The sequence below is a fragment of the Leptidea sinapis genome, chromosome 12 (assembly GCF_905404315.1).
Source record: "Leptidea sinapis chromosome 12, ilLepSina1.1, whole genome shotgun sequence".
Taxonomy (NCBI): domain Eukaryota; kingdom Metazoa; phylum Arthropoda; class Insecta; order Lepidoptera; family Pieridae; genus Leptidea; species Leptidea sinapis.
Window position 1 is genome coordinate 15,131,428 of NC_066276.1, and position 10,364 is coordinate 15,141,791.

At 36.2% G+C, this 10,364-nt stretch overlaps 1 long non-coding RNA gene across 1 annotated transcript; it reads left to right on the forward strand.

The window, feature by feature from the left end:
• The first annotated feature begins 4,529 nt into the window (after window positions 1-4,529).
• On the forward strand, window positions 4,530-6,054 carry LOC126967284 (uncharacterized). The gene is made up of 3 exons (XR_007729960.1): window positions 4,530-4,721; window positions 4,840-4,989; window positions 5,941-6,054. It is a non-coding gene; the product is annotated as an uncharacterized LOC126967284 (long non-coding RNA).
• The last annotated feature ends 4,310 nt before the right edge of the window (window positions 6,055-10,364 follow it).

Consider the following 10,364-nt stretch of genomic DNA (forward strand, 5'->3'; position numbering starts at 1 on the left):
TGTGCAAAATAATGTTTATTGTTTGACATCGTTATTGTTCCTGACGTAAATATAGTTAGGTCACTGACTAAAATAACACGTGCCTAAGCCATGTTTAAATTATTTTTTTTATAATAACACTGTTAATTTTTAAATAATTGATACCGCATTCTTTCCACTCAGTGAGGCCTACGCTTCTACAAAAATAAAATTATATATAAAGAATCTGTTAGCGTCCTCATTCCAATTCCCGACTACTACATTACCCGCAAGTATTTACCACCTCCATGTTTCTAAGAACACAAACTTTGTCCAAAAATCTGTTGGTTTTCTGGTTAACGCTAATTGTGGTATTGTCCTGTCAATAATGTGGGTTCAGTTTGTTGCTGGGCGATAATTGGAAAGACAAACAGTTGAGATAAATTGAGATTAGTAGGAGCTAGTCGTTATAAAAATGCATGAAGGTAGATTCAATATTGATGAATTTATGAGTAGCCAAGTTAATGACAGCCACTGAGCCACTTCAGGCTCTCTCGCAAGCTACTTAAACTCCTACGCCAAAGATTACGTAAATTAACCCGTAAAATAACGGGTCACGGCCCATTTAATAAACATCTGTTTAGTATAGGTGTCACTGACAGCCCGCTATGCAGAGCCTGCATGGAGGCATAAGAGACGGCCGCACACATCTTTCTGGAGTGTAGGAGTGTGGCCACTTACCGGGCCAAACACCTGGGGTAACCGAGGACTCTCCCCGAGGTCATGGGTGACATCAGAGGATTAACTACCTTGAGGAGCTGGGATGGCAAGATTAGCCGCCCACCTCACCACGTAAAATAGGCGCGCCATAGTCGTCGAGTTGCGGATAGTAGCCCGTGATAACCTATGACAGCCCCTGGAGGTAAGGTACTCACAAGTTTTCTTTTAAGCACAGCCTACAATATCAACACGAAGCGGTGGTAAGTCATGCGATCGGCTGCTGATATAGCGTTTATGTCAGACAAACAAAAACATCGCGAAACTGCAGGCCCTCGCCTGCACGATCAGGGAAGTTCAGAGCGACTCTCAGGACGTTCTCCAACTTATGTGTGAGAACATCGATATATTCACACCAGTGGGAGGCTACTTTGCACAGGATGCCAGCTAGATTATGGGTACCACAACGGCGCCTTGCAGTAATGTGTAAGCATTACTGTATTTCGGTCTGAAGGGCGCCGTATCTAGTGAATTTTCTCGGCAAATGAGACTTTACATCTTATGTCTCAAGGTGACTAGCGCAGTTGTAGTGCCGCTCAGAGTTTTTGGGTTTTTCAAGAATCCTGAGCGGCACTGTATTGGGCAGGGCATTATCAATTACCATCAGCTGAACGTCCTGCTCGTCTCGTCTCTTATTTTCATAAAAAAAATGTTCACAGCGTTGTCCGACTTTCTGACTCGTAAGTAATTTTCGCTATAGCTAACAGCAGACGGGCCCGTTTCGGTGTCTTCAATACGGATATGTATCTTCCTCCTCTGAAAAAAAAAGGCATGCGAATCACCCGTGCTACAATAAGAACTGTTATTAATTTCCTATTGTCACTTAATTTTTTTTGTATATTATGTATTTATAAGTTTAAATTGTAGACAATTTGAAAAAAAAAAATATTATTATTAAGTATTTTACTAACATGCCGGGACAAATCTACGTGGTTTTAGCCTGTTATATATTATTAAATTAAATAAACGGAATATGTATTTAAATTATTCAGAGCATTATTATGCATTATATATCTGTCTCTGAGAGAACAACCTGTTATAACTAATGCTAATTTTAATGAAGGTTTTCGTCAACTATAGGATTATATACCTGCATTTCTATTTACTCGATAATTTATTATTTACATAATATACAAAAAGCTTATATACTTACAATTAACGAGAAAAGCTACTTAACAGCTATCGAAAATGGTACCCGTAAACGTTCTTACAAGACACTATATGTCACTATCTATCTATTAGACTATACAGCCCGTTTGCAATCGATGTACGTTGTAAAAATATTCTGGTATCTGGATTAGCACCCCTAAAGCTAACGTAAACCCAAAAAAGAATAGTGTCTTACGAAGCAGCACACATAAAGATCAGTGAACTCGTTAGGGCTGTCAATCAACAAAATAATAATAAAAACTGACATATGCCCGTCAAAAGTTGTCCCAAATCACATCGGGACCGATGACCCGTACTAACGACTCCGACCAAAATCCCTGAATTTGGTTTGTGTCCGGTCCGCCGACACGTTCGCCCGTCAGAGCCCTTACGACAATGCGAGAGAATGTTTTCTAAGACGTCACTATACAATGTCGGCTAAAATAAACTATCATATCAATAATGTATTCACGGCGGACACATGTATTTTAAATACGTATTATCTGAAACCAGTTAATAAATTCGCTGGGGGAACAATCCGGGCATTGTTACTTCACTTGCTCATTGATATTCCCATGCCTCTGTTACAATAGATATCTACCGGGTAACAGTTCGATACTAAACAGTTATGACGTGTTTTAGATTTTTGACGCGAGCGTGGCATGTTTTGTCCGGCCATAACAAAGTTAAAGATATTTGAATTATCAGAATATGTTACGTTCAGATTGCTCGAAAACAAAACAAAACCACTTTGTAACGCTGACAATATGTGAAATGTACGCAATAGAGAATTTAAGAGAAAAGAAAATAACAACATAACATAAAAATTGCAGTATTTCTAAAAATACAAATTTGTACTCAAGAACTGGCATTACTGATGTGGGAGAAAAAACCGCCAGGCTAAAGTGGAACTGGGCTGGGCATATATGGCCGATGCACACTGACCGATGGGCACAGGTCGTCACGCATCTCAGGACGATTTGTTATTCTTATTTTTAAAGTGGCCACCCTCACTTCTGGGATTAATTGCACATATAAAATTTTCAAATTTTGTTTATTTCAGGACGGGAAAGATGTCAAGGCAGACCCCGAAAACGATAGCGTGACAAGGTAGATGATAACAATATGATGAAGAACCTGATTGGAGCTAGCACAGGACCGCGATAAATGGAGTAAAACAGAGGAGACCTTTGCCCAGCAGTTAGATCCAATAAAAATAAAACATAAAAGTTTGCGCAGTCTCTTTAGTTTTATTTTTCAATGCTTATTCTTAAAGTCTAGGTTATAAAATCATGCTCGACTTTAATTGAAAGATTCCTAATTTCATGTTTAAACATGCGTATACTTTTCTAAAAGGCCAGCAACGCTCCTGTAATTCCTCTAGTGCAAGAGAATAAGCAGTGGTGTTCACTTAAGATATGGTGACCCATATGCTAGTTTGTCCTCCTATCCCATAAAAAAATACACAAATACGCTTGGAGGAAGAAGGCATTTTGGCTTCGAAATACCTCTGCGATGCCACTATGTATCCAGTTTTAACGACTGGCAGCCCGTAAATGCAATACAAACCTGTATGCAAACTTCCAGTTACAGATCCGTTATGAAGAATATTGTAAAACATTTAGCCTTCAATAAATATCTCAAAAGCCTTGTTAGTCTACGGTACTCTAGAGTACCTTTATTAGGATCGAACCATAAAATAACTCATAACATGTTTAGGGGCCAATAATTTAGACTATTGTTGCAAAGTTATCAAACTGGACTTCAATCAACTTTTACGACCAATTCGCCGTAAAAATATTTAACTATTTGTTTGCTCATAATATTAACGACGTGTCCCATTATCTGGGCACAAACTACACCGCAATATTCGCCTCTAAAACATTGCGATTAGAATCGCTTATTGGATCTGGACGTGACAACCCTATATTATATGTATTATAAGTTTTTTTTTAATTAACGTCAATATTGACACTGTGATAAATTCGCAATATTATATGGCAGATATGCAAATTTATAATAATCATGCGAAATTGTATCTGCTGATATCTCACTACTTTACTTTCGTTTGAATTTTTGTTTTGTTTTTCCCCAATATAACATTTAATTTGTCAAAATATAACAATGAAAAAGCATAGGTCATATAAACCATTTGTCATTAAGGCGTTTAATGCTATTCTGGTATTCAAATGGTAGGAAATGCATATTGATGTATTCTACGAGTAGTTAAGTAAGTTGTGAACGATTACCCGATAGAGTCTTGCATAGCTATTATACACTGTTATCTCCAAACCTATCATCAATATTGCAATATATACTGAAGACATTCAACACGTTTTGCTATCAATAGGCTGAAAAAGTCACAGGACGTAAAACGCGACCTTGCGAAATAACTTCAATAACAACCTTGTCCCATTATCTGGGCAAAAACTACACCGCAATATTCGCCTCTAAAACATTGCAATTAGAATCGCTTATTGGATCTGCACCTAGTAATTATGGTGATGATTCATTTACAAAAATTCTCAAGAAACTTAAAGAGGAGCTTCTAGGCAATACAATACTAGGCCAATACATGGTCAAAGACCTTCGTTATGGCCGCTAGACTGGCTTTAAAACTGCATTAATATATTTTGTTTCAGATCGACTTCCATAGTGTGTGGTGAAAGACCCGAGCCAACCAGCAGTATACGCATTGATATCACCAACGGCTACGACTTCAGGAAACCTGTGCATGAACTTCATCAATACCTGGAAACAAACGCGTAGACTTGAATGTGGTTCTCGAAATCTATGCGCACCAGTAGAGAAAATAGAAGCTCAATTTGATTACCGAGGTATATCACCCATACGGTTTGTCACTCGCCGAGATATCTGCGTCTCCTTTAGCAATAGTAATATTGCAAATAATTACAAGATTCTTTAATCAGAGAACATTATTTCGTTTCCTTCCAGAATACGATGGGCAGAAAGAAAGATATTGTTCGCTGAGGCATTCTTCGAACCTAAAGTGGCAGTATTTTGCGGAACATCTGTAGTTGTAGGTGAATGAATAGAACCAGTGACTAGAATGTCACTGGTCATTAAATGTTACTTGTGAGAGTGGTACGAATCTACTTGAGTCTTTCTCTTTTATTCTTTTTACTTTTAATGATACAATATAGTATGATCGTTGTTATGTAATGGTGGATTCTTTATGGGTTTAAACTGGTATGCAGGTAATAATGGTTTGACAAATAATATCGATTTTTTTTTAATTAGGCGTTACTTTGCGGAAATCCATAATTATACAAATGATTTAAGTTTTCTTTAGTCTTAATTCCGCCAATATTTGGAGTCAAGCCTCATGCCAGATTTTGGCGAGACCACACGTCCTGAGGATGCCTCGTATAGAGGCGAAACACGTGTCGAATTGTTTTAAAGACAAATATTGGCGGAATTAACACTAAAGAAAACTTAAATCATTTGTACAAATAAAATCGCTCAAATTCCCATTAAAAATTCAATTTTTTTTGAAGTCAAGTGGAAAATTTCTTTGGCGGCGTTGAGCATTTTTCTTGGGCTGGGTATAAAATATTAAATAAAAAATTACCTGATCGTAAATCCATAAGACAGTCGTTGAAATTATGGATGAAAGTAAGATTTTTCTGAGAGATAAACTCTTTAATGTAAAATAATTGTAATACTTCTGAAGTGTTAAATATTTTATGTAATATAAATTATCATTATTGTGTACGATTGCGCAATAAATAAATATCGTATTTTACCACATAAATGCTAGTACTTTAATACTGATAAATAAAGCAATAAGTATTAATAAAGCCCTAACCATTCCAAAATATTCAAAAATGCATAACGTTAATGTTCAAGTTTTCACTACTGCCGCAACACTCCAGGAATGCAACCCGTAATTTTTATTCTAAGAACCACACTGTGGATGGACGCCACGCATTCAGATTACGGGAAATAGAAAGCCTTATTTTTGTATAAAGTTTGATGAGAGTACAGACATGTTTATAGACACACCCGCTAAGGCTTAACCTTTACCGTTTTTAGATACAATATTGCGAGGTACGCTCATTTATCAAAAACAATAGCTTTGACAAGATCTCATCTGGCGTCTGATAAGCGACGAGGCTGGCCATAAAGTGTCCCTTTGTATCTCTGTCAATCATTCTCCATCAACCAGAGGTGAACTGAACTAAAGATATAATTTATGATGATAAACAGGAATATTGAGACGGATAACGTCTCTCATACGTACAAGAGACGAATGAAGCAACGAGGACAATACATTTAGTTAAGTATCTAATTTGTTGGCCTCGTGTTGACAATAAGAGGCATAAAAGGCATTTATTTTCTCAAAATTGATTCCTTTAGAATTCTTTTTGATGTCATTTTTAATATACTAGATACCGCTTCGGAAACAAATGGAGCTCTGAGAGAGAGGAAGATGCGCAAGAAACTCTCCCAGCATTCCTTTTTGGCGCTCTTTTTAATAAAAATATACAATATTGTACTGTTAATCTCACTTTAGTAACATCATTAAAATTGTATTTTACATTGTTGTTTTAATGCAATCGCATTGGTAGTGAGTTAATAAGAATTTAATTTATGTTGGGTTTGTAATTAAACTTAACTTAAATTTGCCGTCTTTAAAACTTAAATTTAAATTTGCCGTCAGTAAATAATAATAAAAAACAAACCAGCTTTAGACCACATGACTGAAGTAAAACAAAATATGAATTATAAATTGTTCAAGAAAGAAATAAAATTACGAAATAATTAATAAATCACCGTTTGCGTAACGCTAGCAAAGTAGCAAACGAACTAGTCACCAGATCACACTTTTCGTAACGCTCTCGCCATACATTCACCAGCTTACTCACCAAGTCAAGAAATAACTGTTCGCGTAACGCTAGCAAACTCGCAAACAAACTACTCGCTCAATCACACTTTTTGTAATGCTCTCGCCATACATTCACCAGCTTACTCACCAAGTCAAGAAATAACTGTTCACGTAACGCTAGCAAACTCGCAAACAAACTACTCGCTCAATCACACTTTTTGTAATGCTCTCGCCATACATTCACCAGCTTACTCACCAAGTCAAGAAATAACTGTTCGCGTAACGCTAGCAAACTCGCAAACAAACTACTCGCTCAATCACACTTTTTGTAATGCTCTCGCCATACATTCACCAGCTTACTCACCAAGTCAAGAAATAATTGTTCGCGTAACGCTAGCAAACTCGCAAACAAACTACTCGCTCAATCACACTTTTTGTAATGCTCTCGCCATACATTCACCAGCTTACTCACCAAGTCAAGAAATAACTGTTCACGTAACGCTAGCAAACTCGCAAACAAACTACTCGCTCAATCACACTTTTTGTAATGCTCTCGCCATACATTCACCAGCTTACTCACCAAGTCAAGAAATAACTGTTCGCGTAACGCTAGCAAACTCGCAAACAAACTACTCGCTCAATCACACTTTTTGTAATGCTCTCGCCATACATTCACCAGCTTACTCACCAAGTCAAGAAATAATTGTTCGCGTAACGCTAGCAAACTCGCAAACAAACTACTCGCTCAATCACACTTTTTGCAATGCTCTCGCCATACATTCACCAGCTTACTCACCAAGTCAGGAAATAACTGTTCGCGTAACGCTAGCAAACTCGCAAACAAACTACTCGTCCAATCACACTTTTCGTAACGCTCTCGTTACACATTCACCAGCTTACTTCCCCAAGTCAAGCGTAAGGAAGTTTAGGTTCAAAAACGAAAAAAATATAAAAATTTATTTATTTCATGATTTCTAAAATATGAAATTAAATAATTACTATACGAGAAATGTATAAATTAAAAATGCTTTAGTTTTTTATATTACATTTCATTTTGCACTAAGTTACAACATATTTTTACTCTGTTTTTGAAAATTAACCGAAGGACTTTTACTCATTTGAAATACAGTCCACTAAAAATATCGAGTTTACTGTCGCATGTTTTATGTCTTATATAATTTATACGTCTAGATAGAACCTCTTGCTGCTAGGACACTTCCTGTTAGTATGCGTGACAAGCTACGTCTTACACTCGCGATTTGTGTTAGTGTGCGTGCAGTGCTCAAAATAGAGTTTAACTGTCAACCTCAATTTTTTTCGACGTTCTCACAGCTCCACTGTATCTAGACGTATAATTGATCTAAGTTCTACATCATATTATAATCTCATCATAATAGTATCTACTGATTTTAAGTTAAAAAGTAAACAAGAAAAATTTTCGTAACAAGTTGATAGGTTTCGTTGTAAAGCCGATCCCGAATCAAATCCTCCCTCGCCCTCGTGTCCCATTGTTGTCACCGACAGACTATCCCCCGTCTACTTTAAATAAAAACTTATTATCCAACGGATATCACTGTAGTCTTCAGTGCAGTCTCACATGACTCATTCATAAATAAGTATGTATGGCAGACGGGTGTGAGCTAACACAAAGATTATCAAGTACCTACTTATTACGTTATTCAAAAGAATTGTTAAAAAACGTTTGTGTGGTAAAGGTTACTATAACATAAATGACTTTCTTTATGATACCACAGATTGGGAATGGAGTGACCGCCCTCAGGCTATTAAATTAGAAGTTTAATTGTACAATATTACTTTAATTATTAATTGAAAAAAAAATCCCGCTGAGTTTGTTGCGACTTTCAATAAGTGATATCACATCCAATTTTGAATAAAAATAAATAAAAATTTGAATTTGATAAATATTAACAAAACAAAACACCATATGTATAGAGTACATACCTAGTATAATATACCTAGTCTTGTTATAAATACTGAAACAAGGAAAAAGACATTTTCTATTGCAAATAAAGTTTATTACTTTAACAGTGTGTTAGTTTCACACATAAATATAAAACAATTTTAAATATAAGAAGGTTTTTCGAAATGGTCTCCATTGGCTGCAATACAGTCCTTTAAACGTTGAGGCCAGTTATCAATAGAAGCACGCACTCTTTCCATGGGAAAATTCTTCACTGCCAATCGGACGGATTGTTTTAGGGACTCCAAATTATCATGGCGTTTAGAGCATGCCGTAGTCTCTAAAACTCACCATAAATATCCAGCGGATTTAAATCGGGACTAGACGACGGCCAGTCTTCAGCTCTGATGAAGTCCGAAACGTTCGTTTTCATCTTTACGACCGAGCTTAATGACCCTTTATTTAATTCTTGGTTATTGAACATGGTGTTTTTATGGGTCTTCACTTCCTTCTCAAGAATGGTATCTTGATACATTTGTGCCGATTTTTTGATACCTTTTTCACAAAAATATGGCTCCGTCACTCCTTCATAGCTATACCCCATCAAACCATCACTGAAGTCGGATAATGCCCACGTTGCACTACACTACAGAGTGTAATTGGGAAGCTTCCTGAGAGCTTTGGCCACATTTTTCGTACGAGTATTAAGTGGACGGTCTGATCTTTTTCTGTCAGAAATAGAGGACGTTTCATTATACCTACAAATAGCCCTGTACACAAACATTTTATTAATACCAAGCGTATGGGGAGTTTTAAAATTGCATTTGGCTCCATATCTACTGTGTGTAATATAATCACAGCGATTCGGTTCTCTTCATGACCCCACTTTATTATGATATCGCAAAATATTTCATAATGTATTGGCGCCAAAATGAGAATACTTAATAAACAATCATATAAAAATGACAGATTCCAAATTCAAAGTAATATTTTGTTTATTTTTAATTGTAACAGTATTTATGGCCAGACTAGGTATATCATTTACTTACTACAAAACAATGGTTAAGTACTTACAGGAAATAGTCGTAACTACAGCCTTCCGATTTGAGATTACATCAACATAAATAGTTAATTGTTACACACAGTAAAGATTTGTATTATTTTCAACAAATAAAACACATTCCAAAGTATTATAAAGCATCACTTACCGAGTGTCTAATACATACATATCTAAACAAAAAAAAATTTCTAATTTTAAGATAATTTTACAAACCCAGGTCAGATAACGAACACCTCGTCTTTGTTAAAAGTAAGTAAGATTCAAATTCAAATATTTTTATTCAAAATTGAAATCACTTATAAAATGAAAGTAAAAAATACCATCCTTTATAATAAGTATGCCTCAGACCTGAGAGGAACGGGAGCAAAAAACGTCGTATAAATTATCTAAGGAGTTTTGCCCATTCTCCAATGAAGAGTCGGCCCATGCTGGTGTCTGAACCCCCGACCTGCTTAAATCTCTGCTATAATCATATAAGACGACCTATATAGCCGAGTGATTAGCGATCCTGCCTACTAAGCTAGAGGTCCCGGGTTCGAATCCCGTTGCAAGCATTTATATGATGAATATGGATGTTTGTTTCCGAGTCATGGATGGTTAAATGTATTTATGTAAGTTTGTATGAATTTATGTATGTTTAAGTAAGTATA